The sequence below is a fragment of the Periplaneta americana genome, chromosome 5, assembly GCF_040183065.1.
Source record: "Periplaneta americana isolate PAMFEO1 chromosome 5, P.americana_PAMFEO1_priV1, whole genome shotgun sequence".
Classification (NCBI taxonomy): Eukaryota; Metazoa; Arthropoda; class Insecta; order Blattodea; family Blattidae; genus Periplaneta; species Periplaneta americana.
The window spans coordinates 167,267,332-167,279,854 of record NC_091121.1 but is presented as its reverse complement, the minus strand read 5'-3'; positions in this window follow the sequence as shown (position 1 = coordinate 167,279,854).

Here is a 12,523-nt window from a genome sequence, read left to right as displayed (position 1 = left end):
TAGGAGAAAATCCACACACGATTAGGGAAAACACGGAAATTTTACTTGAAGCAAGTAAAGCGATCGGTTTGGAAGTAAATCCCGAAAAGACGAAGTATATCATTATGTCTCGTGACCAGAATATTGTACGAAATGGAAATATAAAAGTTGGAGATTTATCCTTCGAAGAGGTGGAAAAATTCAAATATCTTGGAGCAACAGTAACCAATATAAATGACACTCGGGAGGAAATTAAACGCAGAATAAATATGGGAAATGCGTGTTATTATTCGGTTGAGAAGCTTTTATCATCCAGTCTGCTGTCCAAAAATCTGAAAGTTAGAATTTATAAAACAGTTATATTACCGGTTGTTCTGTATGGTTGTGAAACTTGGACTCTCACTCTGAGAGAGGAACATAGGTTAAGGGTGTTTGAGAATAAGGTGCTTAGGAAAATATTTGGGGCTAAGCGGGATGAAATTACAGGAGAATGGAGAAAGTTACACAACACAGAACTGCACGCATTGTATTCTTCACCTAACATAATTAGGAACTTAAAATCCAGACGTTTGAGATGGGCAGGGCATGTAGCACGTATGGGCGAATCCAGAAATTGATATAGAGTGTTAGTTGGGAGACCAGAGGGAAAAATACCTTTAGGGAGGCCGAGACGTCGATGGGAGGATAATATTAAAATGGATTTGAGGCAGGTGGGTTGTGATGATAGAAACTGGATTAATCTTGCACAGGATAGGGACCGCTGGCGGGCTTATGTGAGGGCGGCAATGAACCTTCGGGTTCCTTAAAAGCCATTTGTAAGTAAGTAAGTAATAATAATAGTAATAATAATAATAATAATAATAATAATAATAATAATAATAATAATATTTTTATTGCTAGAATAAAGGTTCATATTGTTTTGTTTTATATATATAAATCGCTCTAGCACACCGACAAAGAGTATACACTCGTGCTCAAGGGACAACCCACAAAATTTTAAAACAAGTATTTATTAATTAACAAAAAATAAAAAGTAAAAAGAGAAAAAGAAAAACAAAGATATTACAATCATTGAAACTTTATATTGCCTACCTAAACAATAATTTTAATTGATTTTTTTAAATAATGAGCATTAGGAAATTGAATGTTTGGTAATTTAGCTGTTACCTTGCTATAGATCTTTCTACCGGAGTTGCTATTGTGATTAAAGGCTACAGTTATGATACATTTAGGTTCTGTGAAGCATAGGCTATGATCGTTTCAGTTCTATATTTATGTAATTACAAATTAGGGCCTGTATATATTATGGTTTTTATGTACGAAATTCAATGAGACATTGTCATAAATTAGATGTGTATCAAATACTTTAAATTATGAATACAACAGTTTTGAGGGATAATCAAGAGGCTTATTAAGATATATTTTAATTATTATTTTCTGTAGCAGAGGTGTTGGCATGAGGGAGGTACTAAAAGCACAACCCCAACCTATAATACCATATTGTAATATAGCTTGTACTAATGCGAAGTAATTATTCGTAAATTATGGATAGTCAAGTAATTTCGTATGTAAAGGAAAGTTTTTACGAGGAACTATTGTCGAGGTCATCTGTGGAATTAGTGAAGAAAGGTGCTTATTTTAAGAACTTGAAAGCAATATAGAAAGCATAGATTTTAGTTGTGTGCATTTCATCTCATTTCTTTCCATAGCGTTAAAATACTTATCAAAACTAATAGGCCTAGCATACATCCGAAATTTTTACAGAATTCGATGGTAGAAAAAACTAAGTTTATTATTATTATTATTATTATTATTATTATTAATATTATTATTATTAGGGCTAGGATTTTGATGACCTATAAATCACGAAAAAAGTCCTAAAACAATGCGTTTATGACCAAATATCTTAAAAAATTTCCCTTAAAAATGCCCTAAAATTTATCTTCTATAATTGGCTTAGTAGGAAAAGAGGTTTTGTACTACTTAATATTTAGGATAGTAATTAAATTAAATTTTACATAATTTTTTCTAAATAGTACACTTTAATTAATTATTTTACCTGATTTAGTTTCCATGACATGTATGATCGTTCACCTCTGCGTCGGCACGTGGACGTGAGAGATCAGGAATCAGCTAGTCGGTCTTGGCCCTTCATGAGCTGTAGCGCCATGGATTTACTTTACTTTTAGTTTCCATGTAGTCTATCACAAGACCACTCTTATCCAGAATTAGCAGGTATAGAGGAGTCTATATTGAAGGGGTGGTTGGACTGTTCCATTTCATGGGGTGTACTACGTTAAAATGGCAATATTTGTGTAGAAAAACGATTAAAATATTATATAAAATAATGGGTATTAATGGAAAAAATGTTTAAAGAAAATATCAAACGAAATGAAATTATTATACATTAATAATGGGGATTTATGGTCAAAATTAAATGAAAATGCCTAAAAAAAAATAACCGAATAAAACAAAATAGCTCTTATGAGTTGAAACAGGAAAAAAATGTAAAAAATTCCCTAACAAATATGTCTTAAAACACTCAGTTTATCACATAACATATAAATATTAAAGCAGCCATGTTTCTGGCTTACTAGAAAAAAGATGCAATTTCATCAAAATCCTGGCCCTAATTATTATTATTGTTATTATTGTGGTTGTTTCTTTTTGATGTCGTCAATATGAACCTAGCTTAGATTTACAAGTAATAGAACTGTCTGCAGATTGATCTGATGTTCAGATTTTTTATTGTCTGCTGTGTATACAGCCTGGAGCAGGAGATGACCTGAGGCACGTCTCACCGCCTTTAGCTTGTTAGGACAGCCCAGCCGTTCTGTCTGGAAGTCTGTCTGTCTGTCTGCGAGTTATAAAAAATTAGCGACTCCAGAACTACTATAATTTTAACAGTGAGAAGATCTGCCACCCACGGACAGGTGGAATTGGTTTCCTGCCAGTACCGAGACTGAAATGTCATTCCTATCTAGTTGTGTAAATTGTTTGCAGATGCTTTTCATTTGAAGGCGAGCTCAATTACGAATTATATTAGGGTACGAGTTTTTTAATTTTAACTATGACTGTTGTTGTGTTTGTTGAAATATAAGCAATTTGCAATATTCACTTACCAGCGATGCAATTCTGTGGTTGTTCGAGTACGTATATGCTCCTAAGAATTAATTACTTTTTGGAAATTTAATTTTTGTCAGGTTTATCAATATGTGTAATACTATACTTGGGTTGGATAAAAAGTAATGGCAACAGTTCGATATTTCTGACATGGCTTTATTCACAGGGGTACAACATTTACGTACCTTCTATATAGTCGCCCCCCCCTTATTTAGTACCTTTTGCCAAATGTTTGGAAGGCGTCGTACACCATCAGCGCGTCCATCTTTGTTGATGTTCCGTATTGACAGCCCTAAAGCACGGATAAGTTCATCTCTGGTATTGTACCGGGTCCCTCGCAGTGGTTCTTTCACTTTGGTGAAAAGATCGTAATCGCATGTATCATATCGGGTGAGTACGGTGGATGTTCCAGTAGTCCGCGTTTTCCGTCTGCCTTGGAGGTACAGCGTGGTGCAGTATTACCCCATCAGTGTCATACGCCACAATGAACATCTCCTTCACAGCGCTTTGTATAGGGCGCACATTCTTTGGACGAGGAGAACCAGGATGCTTCCATTCATTTTATTGGTATTTCAAGTTTGGTTCATACGAGCGAGTCCAGGTTTCGTCCATAGCGACGATTCGTCCAAGAAAGTCATCACCTTTCCTTTGGCACCGGTGCAACAAGGCCTTCCCGGAACGCTTTAACCCATCGTGCAACTGTGCGATATGGCAACGCTGCATCGCCACATGCTTCACGCAGTCCCTGAAAACATTCTTGTGCACTATGACCTCGAGCCATTTCAATTTTGATCCAGGAACGTTGCTCTAGTTTTTTAAGGATGGACTTAGGGCGCTCGCACTATCCCTATGAAAGTGAACGTTCTACACACTGCAGTAGATTGATGGAGTACTGTCGCCGCTGGCTGCACTAACTCATCTAACAGTCCTTGTTCATGTCCACACAGCTGGCAGTTCTCGAACGCACCATCGTCACGTGACAGCAGTGTTGCCATTACTTTTTATCCAACCTATGTATTACGATACAAGGTTGAGAAGTGCTTTTTACAAAATCGAGGAAAAGTTTGAAAAAACGTGGAGAGCGAGTTTTTCAGTTTCTGAGATTTTGTAATGCACTTCACAAACTATATTGTACAGTTTTTTTGCAGGATAGTATATTTTTAAAATAATATTTAAAAAAAATATTAATATACCTACGTGCGTTAGACTATGAACAGCTTATTGATTCTCAGCAGAAGTTTGTCATAGTTGTCGGTAGATGACAGAAGTAGTTTTAATTACAACCCTTGAGCAGTTATTTGTAATATTTCGACATATTTATGTAGGTTGGCAACTCTGTATTCAGTCATATCAACTTGCAATAGAGCGTATTCCGAATCTCAGCGCTGAGCAACCTGATGGTATTATGTGTTCTGAATTGCAACGATGACGTCACTGATGCTCCACCGGTGTCGCACCGGTGCCATCAGCTTGCAGAGGTGGTGGCAGTCTCCATCAGCCGCCATCAGTGAATCTGATTTGTTCTTGTATAGGGCGCGAATTAGCAGACAAATGACATCGTGCACTGTTGTGTCATGGCGGTGTGTTCTGCTTTGGTTCTGCTGTATTGTTTGTAATGAGCAAAATGTAAAAACAATATGTTAATGGCTTATGAACGAACATGTCAACAGACCAGTTATTACTACAAGGTTCAAGAAATTAATTGTTTATGATCTCTTTTCTTTGAGCGAGATGGCAGTACGGAAATTTCGCAAAATCTTGCTAGCGTAGCACAGACAACAACTTGTACAGTCGCCATATTAGCCATCGAGCCTTCCAGCAGTTTTGTTCCTATTTCGCTGCAGCGTGACGTCATTGTTGTTCACCGGTCCGGTGAGATTCGAAATACGCTGATAGTGTCGGCCGTTTGCTGTAACGACTAAAAACACTATCGTTCAGGAAAGGTTTAAAATCGCTTAAATATTCTGTAATAGCTAGCACTATCAGTAAAGCTTCAAAACTTTCCTTTAATGCGTGTAATATTTAGATAGCAAGACTGAAAAAATAAAAATGAAGTTGAACATAAGTGTGACAAAGTAGTGGTAGTGGTAGTATTGAGTGGCTAGTGGCGGGTTAGTGACGACCTTTCAGACGTCGGCTCGTCAGTAGCCTATTGTACACCCCGAAATGGGATGACTGAGAATGAGGTGTAGCAGCCCAGCGGCCGCATGAGACCGCTCATCTAATACATCCCCTACACCTCTTCGCCTTACGTTCATACCGCAAGGTTTTTTGTTATTGGGTTATTTTACGACGCTGTATCAACATCTTAGGTTACTAAGCGTCTGAATGAAATGAAGGTGATAATGCCGGTGAAATGAGTCCGGGATCCAGCACGGAAAGTTACCCAGAATTTGCTCATATTGGGTTGAGGGAAAACCCCGGAAAAACCTCAACCAGGTAACTTGCCCCGACCTGGATCGAACCCGGGCCACCTGGTTTCACGGCCAGAGGCGCTGACCGTTACTCCACAGGTGTGGACTACTGCAAGGTGACCACGTAGCATAGGATCTATTAAGACAGCCATTCTAAGGTGTCGAAGCGCCCTCGGAAATACTCTTAAGGAATGAATCCTGGCAGAAATATTACGAAAGGCTTGGTTGCCCCTCCTGCAAGCAGACAAAGATATACGTCATGATCTAAGAAGCCTATGAAATGAGATGATGAAGGCGATGTGATATTAAATATAAATTCTTTTTCTGCATGGTGGAGGAAGGGAAATAGACCGTGGCAATGAAAATTCCAACCCGGCATTTGCCTAAGTAACTTCGGAAAACCACGAAAAAATCAGTCACGTTTGCCTGTCCGAGGATTTGAACGTGGACCTCACGAATGCGAGTCTCATTGAGGAACTCATGACCCACTTCGCTTACAAGCAAACGTTCTGATGGGGGCAGATAAAAAAAGTTACATTTTTTCCTTCCACCATGTCAATAATGTCAAAAGAAGTGCTTATAGAAATTTTGACCACTCGACCGTAATTACAAGGCCGTACAGAAAGTGATTTTCCCCTGACCGTTTATAGAAAAAGCACAATTGCATAGAAATATTTATTGAAACAGATACAGAAATTTTTGCGCTATTTGTCAACATATCCCCAATAGAATTGAGACATTTGTCATACAATGGATTAATTTTTGTGTCGTAGAAGTCAGCCGCCTCAGATCGGAACCAGCGTTTGACTGCGTCTGCACCTCTCTCTGACGATTCCCATGGTATGAGGAATGTCTCAATGCCGATGGAAAATATGTTGAAAAATAGCTAAACAATTGCTGTGTCCTTTCCGATAAATTAGTCCAATGAAATTGTGTTTTTTTTTCTGTTAGCGGCCCATGGCGAACTTATTTTTTTATGGCCGTCGTAATTTCGGTCGAGTGCCAAAATTTGTATAAGTACTTCTTCTGACATCATTATTAACATGGTGGAAGAAAAAAATTTAACTTTTATATCTGCCCCCATCAGAACGTTTGCTTGTTAGTAGAGCGACAAAAGGTTCAGTAGAAGACATTGTTATATGATAGTTGTACTCTGTGACCTTTAGGTTAATATGTTTGTCACTGAATCTGTAGTTCGCGTGTTGAAATCTTACCAATGACGATGGATTCAAGGACCTTGAAAATCCTTATCCAGAATTTCATCTTCGAGAACAGAATTTCATTTGAGTTAAAGAATTGAAAAGTGTGATCCCAGAACTACTTCAGTCCATTTAGCCATTTTTATGATTGATACAGTGTAACTGATTTAAGACGTTCATTTTTGCGTAGGCAGCCCAGATAACAGTCGAGACATGTGGGAGGCATTCAATGGTTTCGTAGGCGGAATCAGACACGAGTATGACGTTCACCGACATCGTCACGTGAATGTTACGAATTTTAGTGTTCGTATGATAATTTTATGTTAAACACGTGCTGTAAGTCTATTATGTTAATATATTTTTTCTTGTTTATTTCTAATGTTTATTCCAGTCTTGGATAATGTTTTATCTAGTCATTTGCTCTTTAAAGTTTTTCTGTATATATTATATTTTATGTTACAATTATTAGCAAAATAGATAGATAGATAGATAGATAGATAGATAGATAGATAGATAGATAGATAGATAGATAGATAGATAGATAGATAGATAGATAGATAGATAGATAGATAGATAGATAGATAGATAGATAGGTAGGCAGGCAGGCAGGCAGGCAGGCAGGCAGGCAGGCAGGCAGGCAGGCAGGCAGGCAGGCAGGCAGGCAGGCAGGCAGGCAGACAGACAGACAGACAGACAGACAGACAGACATTCCAAGTACCAAATCCTTTGCTGTGGTCGTGCCAGAGAATCAGTCCCATTCCGAGGCTTGTGCAAAAAATGGAAATTTTCAGTAGGAAGAGAAAACACATTTATTCTTCTATGGTAGTAGTGCATAGGAGACTGTGAATTCTTACATTTTCGAAAGAAAGAAAGAAAATTACGTATAGGAGATTTTATTATTTGCTGTGTCACTATTTAAGTTATTTAATAGAGCAAAAATCTGAAAATCTATAAATAAGTCACATAGGAGTTATGGCAGGAACGACGTCGATATGCCCCCTTCGATGTAACTTAACTTGTAATTGTCGGTTTACATATATCTGAAATATTTCACACGCTATCGGAGATGAAAGGGTTAAGTGGACCACCTTGTATAAGGATTATAATGTTGAAGTAATTTAAAAAAATTAGTTTATAAGTTGTAAAAATATATAATATTATTTTGCACATTTGGAGACCTACAGAATAAAGAAGTGGTAAGTACATGGTGACATTAAAATAACATGCTCTTTGAAAAAGTTACAAATAAAAACATTATTCTTGAAAATATGCTCACTATATTCTTTATAACCCCCCCCCCCATAACTTTTCTATAGAAGCTTTTTTCATAAAATATATAATATAAAAACTACAAGTAGTGTTATATACGTTTTACTCATCTTGCGTATTCGTAAACGTTTTAACAAATAGTAGGACTCGCTGGTCATATATTAGCCCAGGGGTTCCCAACCGGTGTGTCGTGCAGTTCCATGGAGTGTGTCGCGAAATTTTGGATTTGAAAAATAAATTTCATTCCATTCAGAAAGTCTTTTTACAACCCATTTTTCATTTGCAACGAAGTCTTTGTTATGGTTCATTTTATTTTGAGACAGACTTTACCAATGAAACGTGAACACCTACAACAATTCTCAGTTCACTTTTCCAACCATAAGGCCACGTATAGAGAAACTCTGCGCAACCCACCAATAGCAGACTTCACAGTAATTTAAATAGGCGAGTTTTAAAAAACGATATTCCTTGATTGAACATATTTTATCGGACATCCAGCATAGATAGGTTGGGATTTTTGACACATATCTTTGTTTTTTTTTCTAATGCCACTCAAGTTGCTGCTTGTCTTTTAGAATTCTCGATTGCGTGTTAACATCGACCTATCTACAACACTACATAGAAGTTGTTATCAATGCTTTTTTTCTGGTGGAACGCGCAGGAACAGCGTTCCGACACCTTTTCTTGTTGCATTTTTCATTATGGAACCGAAATATGTGAGAATAACTATGTTTTTAATATAATTTTTCTTTTAATTCCGCTTAGACCTTGAAAGTCTTAGTTGGACGAAAAGGAGGTTAAAAACGACAAAATTCCCGTGCAGTGAATCATCTCCCCGTCCGCTATAAAATATTCTACACAGAGTTCCACCACCTTTTCCTCCAAAAGAAATGTACTAGTTATTATTATTATTATTATTATTACTATTATTACTATTAATGAAATTAAATAAGCGTGTCGCGATATCGTGGGTATTCAGTAAAATGTGTCATGAGTCAAAAAAACGTTGGGAACCACTGTATTAGCCTGGCTATAGACAACCCCTTATGACAACATAAGAAACACAACAATACGAACACTCAATCCGTCTGATGAGATAAATATTTCTCTGCCTGGAATCGAATTCTAATTCCCTGAGTTGGTGACTACAAACGCTACTTCTTGAGCAACGAAGTTCACCCCTCAGGACGAAATTAAAACTTTATCATTAATTAAAGTCTTCAATGTTAGAAGGGAATCGATATCTCTGTAACATATTCTCGTAGAAAACCTTCGCTGACGTCTTTGTTAGAGTCCATGCAAAAGGGTACCAAATTCTCATGGAGCATTAATGATTCAGTCCACTGAACGAAGAAGTTTAAAAGAAAGATAAAGGAAAGGAAAGTGATTATGACGGAAGAGAAAGAAAAGTGTGGTTCAAAATGAGAATAGTTGATAGAAACTTGAGAGATGACTTCGAGAGGAACCAATTTGAAAGTTTAAGGTCTTTTAGTTGAACTCTGCTTTTATCCAGGCATCGGCAGCTGGGTCAAGTTCGTTTAAACGGGCTTCTGAACACACTTGTGTTTTCGCTCTTCTCCGTTCTTTTTCTAACATACTTCAGTGCTATAAATTACAGTACAGTTGATGGTATCCGCTGTGCAAATTATAAGTCAATATTTCAACGTTTGAGATTTGTTAATATATCTCCACTTACAGATTATATATCTGTTCGGCAATCTTTTGCTTCTTTTTGTGGTGATCTCTAAGAATGAGGGATTACAATCTATTAATCATGAGTCTACAGACAGAAATAACGAAGACATCTCTCTCTCTTTGCAATTAAAGGAATAGAGCTCTCTAAATCCCATTATCTTAATCAAATATGGCAACTTTATATCAATTCACTAACGTCTAAAATATGAATTACATCCATATACGAGTAGATATTTAATGCCTCCAGATGTGTATCTGAGGCATTTAAAGATGTCTCTTTAGTTTATCTTTTCGTATATAAAATCTATATATATAATTTGAAATGGTAATAGAAATTACGGGAAAACGGCTCAACGGATTTTAATAAATAACCCCTCATTTTGAAGCTTGGAACCCAAATTTTTTCGGAAAAGTAGTAGTTTTCAGTGAAATGTCAATTTTCCTACATCATTTTCGTATTTTTCAAAATCCATCTGTCGTCAGTTTTGAGAAATACATAGGCCTAATCACGGCCGACTTGATACTCGCTTCCTTGTACAGCCTACTGAGTTCTCAGAATAAAACAAAACACAAGCACACTACAATAAACAATATCACACGAAGGCTACGACCTGCAGGATTACTGACATATTTAGAGTTGAGATGGCTCAGATTCTTTGACATCATAATTCCAATATGTCGATCTTCATTTGTGTAACTTTTTCAGAACGTTTCTGTAATATTGGTTATTAAAACCTTCATGACTTATTAAAACGAATTTAGAGGTCAGATTCTCTGGTGTGTAATTTTCTGAGTAGAGCTGTCTGTGCGTTGGATATTAAAAACTACAAAATTTAGGAATGTTTGATGACATTATTACCATTAAAAATGAAATATTATTATAGTGAATGCCATGATGTGAGTTTTGTTACTAATCATACATATTAATGCTGTATTGGTGATATGAAAGTGAAACATTTTGGGTTTATATAAGTAGACGTAGAGAATTTTTCAAGTTAGATCTTCATTTCTGTAATATTTACTGAGTGACGGCTATATAGTAGTCTATACAAAACTTACATAAGATAACAATTTTGTTATAAAAAATGAAGTATTTTTATAGTTATTAATCAAGTGGTATGGGTCTTTTCGATATTATATTTAATGGTGGTGTAGTGTAGATATTTAAAGCTGAAAGTTAGAATTTATAAAACAGTTATGCTATTGGTTGTTCTTTATGGTTGTGAAACTTGGACTCTCACTTTGAGAGAGGAAGAGAGATTAAGGGTGTTCGAAAATAGGATGCTTAGTAAAATATTTGGGGCTAAGAGGAATGAAGTTATAGGAGAACACAGAACTGCACGCATTGTATTCTTCACCTAACATAATTAGGAACATTAAATCCAGATGTTTGAGATGGCAGCGCATGTAGCACGTATGGGTTAATCTAGAAATGCATATAGAGTGTTACTTGGAAGACCTGAAAGGAAAAGACCTTAAGGGAGGCAGACGTAAATGGGAGGATAATATTAAAATGGATTTGAGAGAGGTGAGATATGATGGTAGAGACTGGATTAATCTTGCTCAGGATAGGTACTGATAGTGGGCTTCTATATGAGGGCAGCAACGAACCTCCATTTGTAAGTAAGTAATATAGATATTTATATGTGTGATTTTCTTCAGTATTGTCTGGAGGATGCACAAAAATTATAATGACTAAGGGAAGACCAAAGGTATTACTTACTGATAAAATAAGAGGCCTACAAAATGTTGTAGTGTCCCCATCACTTTAGCAAGATACTTGTGAGGATAAAATGATTCTACCCTCTACATTTCGAGGTAGTTCACGAAACATGCAGCAGCTATACAAGACGCTACGTCTGTTGTTGGAAAACATGGCAAATCTGATATTTTCATTACTCTAACCTACAATCCTCAATGACCTATTGCTTCACTCCCACATGAAAAACCTACTGATCGTCCTGACATTGTTACTTGCGTTTTCGCATTGAAATTCAAGAACTGAAGATGTATAGGTTCAATAAAAAGTATTTAGCATGAAGAAAACCATTCAGAGGTTTATGTTTATTATGGAAGCAAATAACTTCCAAAATGTCTGGTATTCTTCATTGGAAATAAATTTGAAAAATTTTAATTTGAACTTCTACTGTAATGAACTTAGTTTGCAGCATTTGCTGCACAAGCCACTAGTATGTATATAATTTGTTCTTGAGAGTTGAAGGCTGTAAAACCACCGGAAGTGTCTGATTGTCTCTAGTATAATTATTTAGTAATTATATCAACTTTGTTTTAATAGAAACTAGGAAGATGATGATGATAATGAGAAGAGGGAGGACAGTTAAGTAAACAGCAACAGCTTTCCATGTCGTGATTTGAGGATTAGAGTGTGTTGCCGCAGTAACTTGAAAATGGAGCGGGTGTAATATTCCAGTTTTTGAAATGAAATTATGATTAAATATCTACGCTTTTCGGGACCTTGAACTGTATCTGTTTGCGATCAAATTCTTGAAGTCCATCTCAGTTATAAAAGAAGAGTTTCAACGAAGGTCTTTCTAAAATTTATTGTTAGAAGAACTGGTCTGTCACTTGCCAAACATTGGACACACCCAACTTAAATAGAAAAAAAATCATGTTTTATATAACAAAGTAACCATTTTAAACCTCCTTGAACCTATATAACCAGTCAGATCATTAGCATATCTCGGCGCAGCACAAACGCATGAGAAGAATGTTATCACCTTGGTTCACATTCTTGTAGGGAATTGATAGAAATCCTCCGTTAATTAAATCAACTGAATTTATTGAGAAATACATTGTTGATATTCAACCTGGAAAGCATTGTCA